Source organism: Anthonomus grandis, chromosome 10 (assembly GCF_022605725.1).
Source record: "Anthonomus grandis grandis chromosome 10, icAntGran1.3, whole genome shotgun sequence".
Taxonomy (NCBI): Eukaryota; Metazoa; Arthropoda; class Insecta; order Coleoptera; family Curculionidae; genus Anthonomus; species Anthonomus grandis.
This window is the reverse complement of record NC_065555.1, coordinates 24,563,831-24,575,557: the sequence shown is the minus strand read 5'-3', so window position 1 is coordinate 24,575,557 and position 11,727 is coordinate 24,563,831.

The window sequence follows — 11,727 nt, the reverse complement described above, 5'->3', positions numbered from 1 at the left end:
TTATTGGGGTCCGTTTCCATCCTTTCTACATCTTCTTTGTGAATTTTTTTAACACTGGAAATGCCGACACCAGTGTATAGCGACACTCTTTCCAATTTTTGCTTTACTGCCAATTTATAACAGTTATTTGTTGCTTCTTCATCGCAAATCCTATAAACACAAAAAAGGGTGGGCTGTTTAAAAAAACTAATTATTATTATTATTATTATTTTTAAGTAGAATTAATTTTTAAAAAATCTTTCGCGACCTATAAAAGTATTTTTATTTTTTCGCGACTGGAATGATGGTTGAATGCATATTTTATTAAAATGAAACAGATACATAGTTTAAATGAAAATTTCTTACCTATAAACATTTGCCACAACCTCTCTTGCTTGACTATTTAGTGTCTTTCCACGTGTAAATTTGTTCATTTTAACAAAAATCTCAATGTCAACGATAAAATAAGCACAAAACTATTAACAAAAGTACCATACAACAAATATTAAGATAACAAAACAACGAATAATACAACTTGAACGAAACGTAAATAAACACACTGCTAAGCTATCACTAAAGGCAAGAAAGGAAAAAAGCTCCGCCACTGAATAAATCCATAAAAATCGAGACAGACAAAAAAGCACGTGGCAGCACGCGACTCTTTGCTCAATCGCAACCGGAACGTCTCCATAGCAACGAAACGTTAACCAATTGCAACGTGCCATACTGCATTCCTTTCGTAGCCGCAGAAAGAATAGCCAGACTGTAGTGTCATTGGCAAGGAGTCTGTATTTTACATTTGGATCCACTAGTAGCAAATCATTAATATAAACTAAAAATAAAACTGGACCTAAATTTGAGCCCTGTGGGACACCAATTTTTATTTTCTGCTTTGTGAACAGTACACCTCTGTACCGGACTTTTTGGTACCTGCCTGTCAAGTATGATCCTAAAAATTTAATACTATATTGTTATTAAAGTTATACGACCGAAGTTTCCCTAAAAGTTTTCGATGGTCGACACAGTCGAAGGCCTTGCTGAGATCACATAAGAAGAATGTATCAAAGCATTGCTCATTAAAAGCACAGTAACAGCAACCATCATATTTAGTATACCCAGTGTTGTGCTTTAGTCCTTCCTGAACCCATATTGACTCTCATTATTTTCCTCAAAATACTGTATCACCTGATCTAACCGGCATTTTTCAAAAACTTTGGACATGATCGGAAGAAGAGCAATGGTTCTGTAATTTCCAGCATCATCTGAATTTCTCTTCTCAAACAGGGGAACCACGAGCGCCTCTTTTATGCAATCTCGAAAACAGTTTTTATTAATATAGGCATTTATTTTTGAAAGGAATGGCAATTAAATCTTTAACAGATTTAAATATTTATAAATTAAAGCCATATATGCCCCTACTGTTTTTATTTTTAAGCTGACTTATGACATTCCTAACTGTGTTAAAACTAACTTCCTTAAACCTAAAATTTTCTAAAATGTTTAGAATACTAAGAGGCATGCTTTGGACAACAGTATCCGCAGCATTCTTCAATTAAATTCATCTGAAGTAAGGTTATATGCTTCAATACGTTTATTTTTAGAATTTCCTATGTTTTTATTTATGATTTGCCACATGCTTCTCATGATTACCAGAGGAAGCTATAATAGCATTATTTGCAGCAATTTTTAATTGACTCATGGCTTTTTTATAATGTTTTCTATATTGGAGATAGTGATTTTGTTTGCAACTGTATTGTATTGTTTACTAATACTACCCAACAACCTTAAGAGCTCCCTCATGGAGCGAACTTCTGGATCAAACCAGTCTGTGTTATTTTCAGATCTCATAATGTACTGTTTTACAGAAAAACATTCAACATAACATTTATTTAAGACACTCACAAACCTCTCACATATTTCATTTGCTGTAACCGCAAAAAATCCCATGTTACTTCAGAAACAGCATCATAAAACTCATGCACTCTCTTTTGGTAATTGGTTGAAATATCCTCCTTATCGGTGAACCTGACTTAGACAAGAGTGAAACCCCAAGAATTTGTGCTAGATGATCTGACATATCAGAGCATTTTAGTCAACATCTGAAATGTCAATTTTCATATTTGACCCTACAAACATATTATCCGAGCATGCCTCGTCTCTCCGTACCATTATTGTCCTGTACATGCCATAACCACTCATGATGTCAAGCATATTGAGTGGAGTGTGCTCTTTTGTGTCAAAGTGCACATTGCACACAAACCTGCTAAGATCCAACTCCTACCGGCCTCAAGATGATCAAGCATTGAATCCAAGTTTTCTTAAAAGGTGTCAAAATGACCTGAAGGAGACCTATATGTTGCTTAAATATACAGATGTACGTTACTTATAAAAACACATGAAAACTCTATCCATTTTTCTACAATATCTATATTACAATTCTTTGCAGAAGCTATCAAACCATTTCTAACAAGTATTGCAGTTCCACCTCCTATTGTTTCTTTTCTGGCTGAGACATTTACAATATTATAGCCACTTACGCAAAGTTTACTAGCTTCAAACTCTGTTAACCAATGTTCTGTCACACAGATGACATCCAAGTCCTTATCAATGATACATGATTCTAGTTGTACAATTTTGCCCCTGAGTCACCGAACATTGACATTGAAAATTCTTAAATACCTTTTATTATTTGATGAGCGATGCAGTCCATCTAAATGTTGTTGCCCTCCAGGCGCTTCCTTTGATTTTCTTAAGGTTTAAAAATGTATTTACTAGTACTCCTTTTGGCCAGAAATCTGCATCAAGGATATAAGTTTCTGCATCTGCTGAGACCCTCAGCTTGAATGACCCATAGCGGAGATTTTTCTTGCTTTTAAGCTTCTTACAGTCATAGTCAAGGATCCCATTTTCAGATAGATAAGTTTTTATATTATCTGAGTTTGTTTCCATCGATAGTCGAGACAGGAACAACCAGGAATAAGTTTTAAACATAACAACTTTTTTAAACAAAAGTTCCCAAAGTTTTCTCTTTTGCCTTCAATGGCCCCACGCCTAGTTTTAGGGTCCATTTTTGCGACCCTCTTTCGGTACGTCACAGTTTTCCATCCTTGAGTGCCTTGCCCATCGGCATCTCTTCTTGATTTTGGCACCGCTTTTGCGTTTTTGTGGCCAGATAATTGCGGGTGGTCGCAGTCTACGAAAACTGGCTGTATGATTGGTCGGGAACGCGGGGTCAGCTGACAATGGTACATTTGTTTGAACATCGCTGTCACTCCAGGTTTCGGTTCCTGTCGTCATAGAAATATGATAAAGGTAGAATGTGCATAGACTACTACGCATCCAATTTTAGGCGAATACATAGGGCGCCCCCATTTGTATGGTCTCCTTCTGTTATAGCTGATCAGCTGTTTTTGGCAATTCATTTTGTTTTGAATTAGAGCACGTTATTTATTTTGGTTTTTCTGTTTACAAATCGAAATTTCAATATTTGTTTGGTATTTAGTGCATGTTTTTTTATATTTATATGGTACAGAATTGATACTCCAAGTGAAGTTTCATATATATTGTCATATAAATTATTATGGGTTTAATTGTTAAAACTAGAATGGATTTAATAAGTAACAGTTACTATTTTAAGTTTTAAATGAACAACTGTAGGTGTCTTCATTTCATCTACGAGCCCCATCCCATTTCAGTCAGCACAATAGACATTTTTTTTAATAATTGCAGTAATTACCAAAAACAGACAAATTATGTAGCTTTTGTGTGTGTAATTTTTATAATTTTTGAGTAGATTAATTATGATTAATCGAACTTTCCCATCAATAACTTTAAATCTACTCATTTTTACAGATTACACTAACGTCAAGGTTCCAAACATGCATCTGTCATTAAAAAAAATTCTGCTTTACTATATGCCGCTATCGCATGATTTTCCAGGGGCAGGGCCTACTTGGATTTGAATCCTTGGCCTAACCAATTAAACCAATTGGCTTAATTGCCTTTTTGTTATGCTCAAGAAAAGCCTATGACTGCGACCTGGGTCTGTTATTTCATTTATTGTAGGGAAACAAATCTGATCCCAATCTAGGATCAAATTGACATATTAGAGCTAAATTGCAAGAGAGTAGTGTCACACAAAAAGTTTCAAGATCTCACCTGCAGCACCCACTATTATTGGAATGATTTTAACCGACTTTGCATTCCACGTATTTTTTATATCCTCGGTTCGGCAAGCAGTAAGCACTATTTGATCTTTTCCTGTTTTTTTTTCTTTTCTGTGTTAAGAGGAGAGGGAACTGCAATATTTACTAGGGTCATAGTTTGTTCGTCTTTGTTGTGTATCAAATTATCTGGCTTATTATATTGTACTTCTCTATCTGTTTATATTTGACTGTCCCAGTAGATTCTACAGTGTGCATCTTCTAGGATAGTCTACGGCATTAGTTAGAGTGCCGTAATAATAATAATAATAAGCTTTATTTCCAACAGGTTACATATACCCAGTTACAGGAAATTCAACTAAATATACAAATGTACAAGTACGAATGCTTGAAATGTATTAGATTCATGCAACTAAACTATAAAAAAATTGCTATATAATAAAAGAGTAGTGAGTTTAAGAAAATAATTAATAAAAAATGAACACTAAATTAGGATAAGAATCAAGAATTAATTTAAATCAAAAGAGCAGAAAAAAAAGAGTAAATAAATGTATTCAAACTAATCCTAGGCGTGGTATATGAAAGCAAATCCTTTGCAAAAGGGATGGGCAGTCAATTTTATGGTTAAGTAAATTAAACAAGAATTTCACCGAATGCATTTCTCTCCTCTTCGCAAGTGACCGTTCAGTATATCTAAAGAGCAGCAGGTTATGGTCAAAACCCCTTGGAGGATAGACTCCATCATCCTTAAATGCCAAACATTTAAGGAATCGCCGTTGGACTGATTCAAATAGGTGAATATGCTGGTTGTAAATGGGAGACCAAATAAGGGAGCTGTAGTTCAGCCTGGATCTAACAAATGCATAGTAGAGAGTTTTGGCAGTGGCAGTGTTCGAAAAAAGTTTGCAATTTCTAATAATAAAGCTCAGCATGCGAGTACCTCTAGAAACAGTATCTTCGATGTGAGGGATAAAAGAAAATTTTTGGTCAAAGGTGACTCCAAGATCTTTAAAACAGGTAGACCTTGCCAGAGACTCTCCATTAACTGAGTAATTAAAGACAACTGGACTTTTGATTCGAAAGTAGCTGGCCACATTACACTTGGAAACATTAAGGTTAAGCCGGTTCAATGGTGTACAGTATTGATGTTCTCTTGCAGTTGACCACAATCTGCTATAGAGTCAATTCTATGGAAAAGTTTTAGGTCATCCGCATATGCTAACTGAGAGCAATTGAGGGTGGAAATCAAGTCATTAGCGAAAACGTTAAAGAAAAGGGGGCCCAAGTTAGAGCCCTGAGGTACTCCAGATGGGTAAAAAACAAGCAGATCTAAAGCCTTCGACCACTACAAACTGAGAGCGGTCAACTAAATAGGAGTTAAGGAACTTTATCAAACGATCGGAGAATCCAAACTGGCGTTCAAGCTTATTTAATAGGATGAAGTGGTCAATCTGGTCAAAAGCCTTTTGAAAGTCTGTGTAGATAACATCGATTTGACCTCTATCATTAAGTGCTTCGCACACAAACTGAGAGAAGAATGCTAGGTTTGTAGTACATGAGCGGCCAGAAACAAAGCCATGTTGATCGTTGGCCAGCATGGACTTAACTTAGTGAATGGCCATCACGAGCTTAACCTTGGTAAAAATTAATTTATAAAGAGCCAACTCGAACGTCATCTGCCATCCATTTTTTCTTGTCCTATTTCTTTTTAACGTGTTTATAATGACTTACTACTTGTCATGCAGCCTTAGCTCTGTTTTGTGGATATTTTCAGAACCCTAAAATTTTTATAAAGTCATTTAAAAAATCAAGTATTTCCTTCATATTCATCATGTTGAAATTCCACTCTACGGTATTTTTGAACAAGATTTTGACTATTTTAATGGAAAACTAATATTAAAAAGGGTGTTACAGAATAAGATTTGATCCTTAATCCTTAGGTGACTTTAAGAAGAAAAGTTTAAATGAAGCTATGTCCTAAACCCCTTAACTTTTGAGCTATAGGGTGTTAAAATCTTAAGAAAAAAATAGTTTCTTCATTATACCAGTATTACCAGTAAGAACTTCCTAGATATGTTTATAAAATTTAGCAGACACACGCTGGGTATCAACAGCTGTTTTTTAATGTAGGACATTTTTTTAAGATTTAACCAGTGGCGTCCGTACAGGAACGTAGACTAAATATTTTTGAAAAATATTATATACGCCTCTTTTTTTCCGTAAAATATAAATTCTTTCTATAATCCCCATTCAATTTAGGGCAAATTTGGTTTTTTGTTTCTTTTTCGTTCGACATGCGGTAACCGCGGAAAAAATAAAAAACATTTGTATGCATATGTACAGCCTTCCATACCATACAATAGTACTGTCCATACGTAATATTTTGTAATTTTTTTTCTGGTTTCTCTAAGTTTAAGAGGCGATAAGCTTCTATCTAAGCGAACGACTTTTTTATGAAATTCACTGGCATAAAGGGGCAAATTCATAGTACTCAAATATAGTGCCAGTGCTACGAAGGTGCTTGTGTATATTTTTTAAGTTCCGTAAGTTGTTATGTTCGGAAAAGGCGTGCTTGAGAGATTTCACAGACTCGCACTTCTCCATAAAAAGGACTTCCGATATAGCGACGTTCTAGACATCTGCAGATATACTTGATATTCAGGAGTCTCATCTGCCTGTCGAGTACATCTTGCCTGTATACCTCTGGGTGGAATGATATGGGCCAGTTCGAAAGAACATGTAATGTGATGGTATTGATAAAACAGAGTCAGGTTCACCACATTCTCCCTTTGCACCAAACTGTCCAAGGTTCTAGTTATCTCTGGACTTCCTATAGGACGGCCCTCTTTTGGAAGGAATCTATGAGCAATATTTAAGAAATCACTGAATCTGAGCCTTGTAAAGTGTTAAAACTTGTTGCTGTGTATACAGGGTGTCCCAGATAAAATGATATATATGAGGATTTTGTAAAAGGTAAGAGATATGGTTTTGATTGAATGGGGAAATAGTTGTGCTGTTCCAAGCCTGATCAGATACGATATTAAGATCCACGATATCTACAGGGGTTTTCAAAAGAAAGAAAGAAAGAAAGAAAGAAAAAAGGAAAGAAAGAAAGAAAGAAAGAAAGAAAATGTGCTATATTACGTAAGAATAATCTTGTGTACAAGCATCCTACAAGCTAAAAAAAACAAAACAAAAATACAATTTCAAAAATTGACAAAATATTGAACAAAATTAAACACAAGAAGACAAAACTTTTTGAACATACTTAAATTAAAGATAACTAAATAAAACAATCAATTACTAAATAAAGGTAAACTTGTTGACAAAACTAGAGAAGAAAAAAGGAAAAAAAAACTTTCCAACATGTCCAAGGTTAAAATCTATCATTAAAAAAGTCATCTAGGTTATAATATGCCTTAGCCAATAAAAGCGTCTTTAATTCTCTTTTAAATTTCTTAACATCCGATATATGTCTAACACATAGAGGAACATGATTGTAAATTTTTTTACTTATGTAAATTAATGAGTTTTTGGTAAGGGAAGACGTAGGAATAGGTAGGGGAACATCATTTACACGACGAGTCAAATGGCCAATGTCAGAGGGTAGTTTGGGAATTTTGCGAATAAGAGCAGCTGTTTCTAAGATAAAGAGTGAAAAAAGAGTTAGGATTTTTTCAGAAATGAAGAAGGGTTTGCAAGAATTTCAACTTAGCAGAACACAGATATCTAACTGCTTTTTTTTAATAACAAAGACAATGTTAAGTAGCCCCTTATTGGTTAAACCCCAAAAAGGCAAGCCATACCGAATATGAGATTCAATAAGTGAAAAGTACACTGAACGTGCAACCACCCCTCCCAGCTCTTGTTTTGCCATTCTTACTGCAAAACATCCAGAAGATAATTTCCCAGCTAAAAATAAAATATGATCTTCAAACTGAATGCGACCATCAATGGTAATTCCTAAGAACTTGCAGGACTCTTTATTCTGCAAGAGGGAATTTTCGTCAAACATCAGACCCTGAACATCGCACTTAAACACCATAATAGACGTCTTTCTTACATTAAATACGAGCCTGTTGGAAGCACACCACCCTGATAAAATCTGAAGGTCTTCAAGGATACAAGTCTTAATATAATCAGAATTTTTATGGCTCCATAGTATGGTGGTATCATCAGCAAACTGAACCACCTTGCCCTGCAGTTTTAATGAACTCAAGTCATCCACATACAGTAAAAATAACAGTGGTCCCAACACTGAACCCTGGGGAACGCCGCATTTTAGGGATCTAGAAGCAGACAAACGCCCACACACTGTAACCTTCTGAGTACGATTTGATAGATAGGACTCAAGCCATCACAACGCTACGCCCCTAAAACCATATTTATCGAGCTTAGATAACAGTATTCCATGATCCACACAGTTAAATGCTTTGGATAGATCACAAAAAACTGCCGCCGATGACTCTCCAGAATTCAAGGACACATAGACGCTCTCCAAAAAGCTAAAAACAGCATCATAAGTCCCTTTACCGGCTTGAAATCCAAACTGATTTGCAGACAAAATGCCATTATGATGTAAAAAGGACAAAATTCTGCTTTTTGCAAGTTTTTCAACTATCTTAGAGGGGGTAGACAAAATAGAAATGGGACGGAAATTACAAGGCTGATCCAAATATCCACCCTTATGAAGAAGGATAACCACTGCCTCTTTTAAACATGAAGGAAAAATGTCAATATGTAAAGAATTGTTTATGGCAGAAACTAAAGCATTTAAGGCTGAATCAGGCAAGAAAAGTAACAACCTCGAAGATATCCCATCAGCTCCAGATGATTTATGTTTTTTTAGGCGTTTGATTTCATTTTTTACTTCGGTAAGATCGACAGGATGAAAGAAAAATGAATGCTCAACCGACACTTGTTGAAGATAGTCTAAGGGATCAATGTTACTACGAAAACAAAAGTAAGGACACAAAGTCACGGTCTCATCCAATCTATATAATTTCTTAAATAAACTTAAAAGCTACACGTGTTTCGCTCCTGTCGGAGCATCGGATGAGCATGTCGGAGCATGATGCTCCGACAGGAGCGAAACACGTGTAGCTTTTAAGTTTATTTAAGAAATTATATAGATTGGATGAGACCGTGACTTTGTGTCCTTACTTTTGTTTTTGTTTTCGTTTGGTCTCTTAGAGAAAAATGGATGATACGTTTCTAATTAAATGTTACTACGAATGCCCTTGAGCAAGATATTAGGTATATCACAATAATAGTCATTTAAAATGTCAGGTCTTAACTCCGGTTCAGATAATTTTCTATGGCAATGTCTAAAATCATTAATAATCGACCAACACTCTCTTTGCCTATTTGATAACATATTTAAGCGATCCCTATAATAATTAGATTTTGCTGCTTTAATTGTCTTTCTGTACAGACTACAGTATTTTTGATGATATACAAGGATATTTTCATTTGTGGTATATTTGCACAATTTAGTCAAAAAACGGAGGTTTTTAGCTGAAATTCTAAGGCTACAAGAGGCCTTAGAATTTTAGTGGTTTTCGTTTCTTAGTTTTAAGCCTCATTTTAGGAAAGCACTGATTGATCTTATCACACAGTACTTGAAAAAATAAAGTAAGTGGGTCAGAAACCGTTTCAAGTGCAATCCAATTTACCGAAACTGTAGCAGCAGAAAAAGCATTGAAATTTCTCCTGCTGAACATTCTTCCCATATAATGAGATGAAGATAATGCAGTATTATATGGCATTTTAGCAAAAATAGCTTCATGGTCGGAAATACCAGATGGGAGTACTGTGCATAAAACGTCATCAAAATTTGTACAGAAATAGTCAATTGTAGTTGCAGATGAAGAAGTTATTCGTGTGGAAGAAAGAACGTGCATTTTCAGGTCGTAAGAATTTAAAATACTTAAAAGAGAAGTACGTGGCAAGGTTTCATCAGTGTAGTTGATATTAAAGTCACCAGCCAATATAACCTTAGAGTGTAGGTACAACTGGGATAAAAGAGAATCAAGTTTGTCCAAAAATATAGCAATATCTCCTGTAGGTGGCCTATAAACACAAAGAATATATAAATTAAAACGCTTACAAAAAGAAAGAGAGAATTCAAAAACATTCTCTAACAGAAGATGATCATACTTATCAATATTACAAAAAATCGTTTCAATTGTTTGCCCAGCCAAGATCATGGTTCCTCCATGTATAGATTGTTGACGACAAAAATTTGATATAGGAAGATAATCAGATATTAAAAAACATTCACTAGGCCTCAACCAGTGCTCAGTCAGAAGTACAATATCAGAAAAATTACATATCGGGCTAAATCTAAAAATTAGGTTTTTAGAAAACCTGCGATATCGTTGCTATCTTGAATCCAATTTTAATAAAATTTGGTAGTTTTGGGTTATCTACTGGCTTACCTATGACTCATCAATTGACGTTAACGATATTTTTCTAGCCGTTCTAGATTTTTTGCAATCATAGTCAATTTTGTTATTTCTTGTGAACGCCTTATTGGATTTATACGTCATTGAATAGCACGTAAAAGGACCTTTTTAACCATGTATAACAACTTTATTTTGATATGGCGGAAAACATAAATTTATTCCAAAAAAACATTTTTTCACTTAGTTGGCTGTGAAAACAAATGTCGGCATTGTTGTCATGACTATGCCATCGCTCTGTCAACTTTTTAAAATAATTGTTATAGTTTAAAAGTTATTGATCATTATAATAGGTTTGACATTTTGAATAATTGTTTTTTGGTTTATTTTATTAAGATTTATGTTAATAAAGTATTTTAAAATACGTAAACAATTTGTTTTTGTGATAAGCTCTCTTTATTCAACAATAAGTTTAAGATGTAGAGATTTATAAATAGAGAAAAGGTAAATTTACATGACTGCTTCATATTATGCCGCATAAATGCTGAACGAGCAAGGGAAATGTACAATGAGCGCTTTTTAGAAGTAGAAATTCATGCAAATTACTAAAACAAGAGTATTTTGCAAAGTCATATATTCGTTTCATCTGCCTCGGTTCTTATATTTTCTTCTTTTTTTAAACATTATTAGTATTTTGTTTGTAATCTATTTTTTCGTTTTCTGTTTCTACTACTTGTCATGCAGCCTTAGCTCTGTTATCAGAATTTTGTGCATATTTTTAGAATTTATAAGAATTTTAACCAATATATTTTTTTCATTTTTCTGCCTTTTAGAGTAAGCGTCACTCATAGGTGCCGAAAGGTGGGTTTTGGGCAAACAAAATTGTAAATGAATCATCTAAGAAAGCTCTTTTGCATTCTTATTATTGGATGGAAAATTATTATATTTCCAAAATATTACTTTTTTATTAACTTATACTTTACTATACTTCTTTTGTATGCTTGATTTTAAAAAATCTTTAGTAAACAAGATCTAAACTGAATTAATTAACTCAGGTTAATTTTAAATTTCTAAGATCTTCATTTCACTAAAATCCAATTATTTCTGGAACTAGTTAATTTCCAATTAGGAGAACTAAGGACACGTTTTAAATGCAAATATTTCTAACGTGATTAATCCAC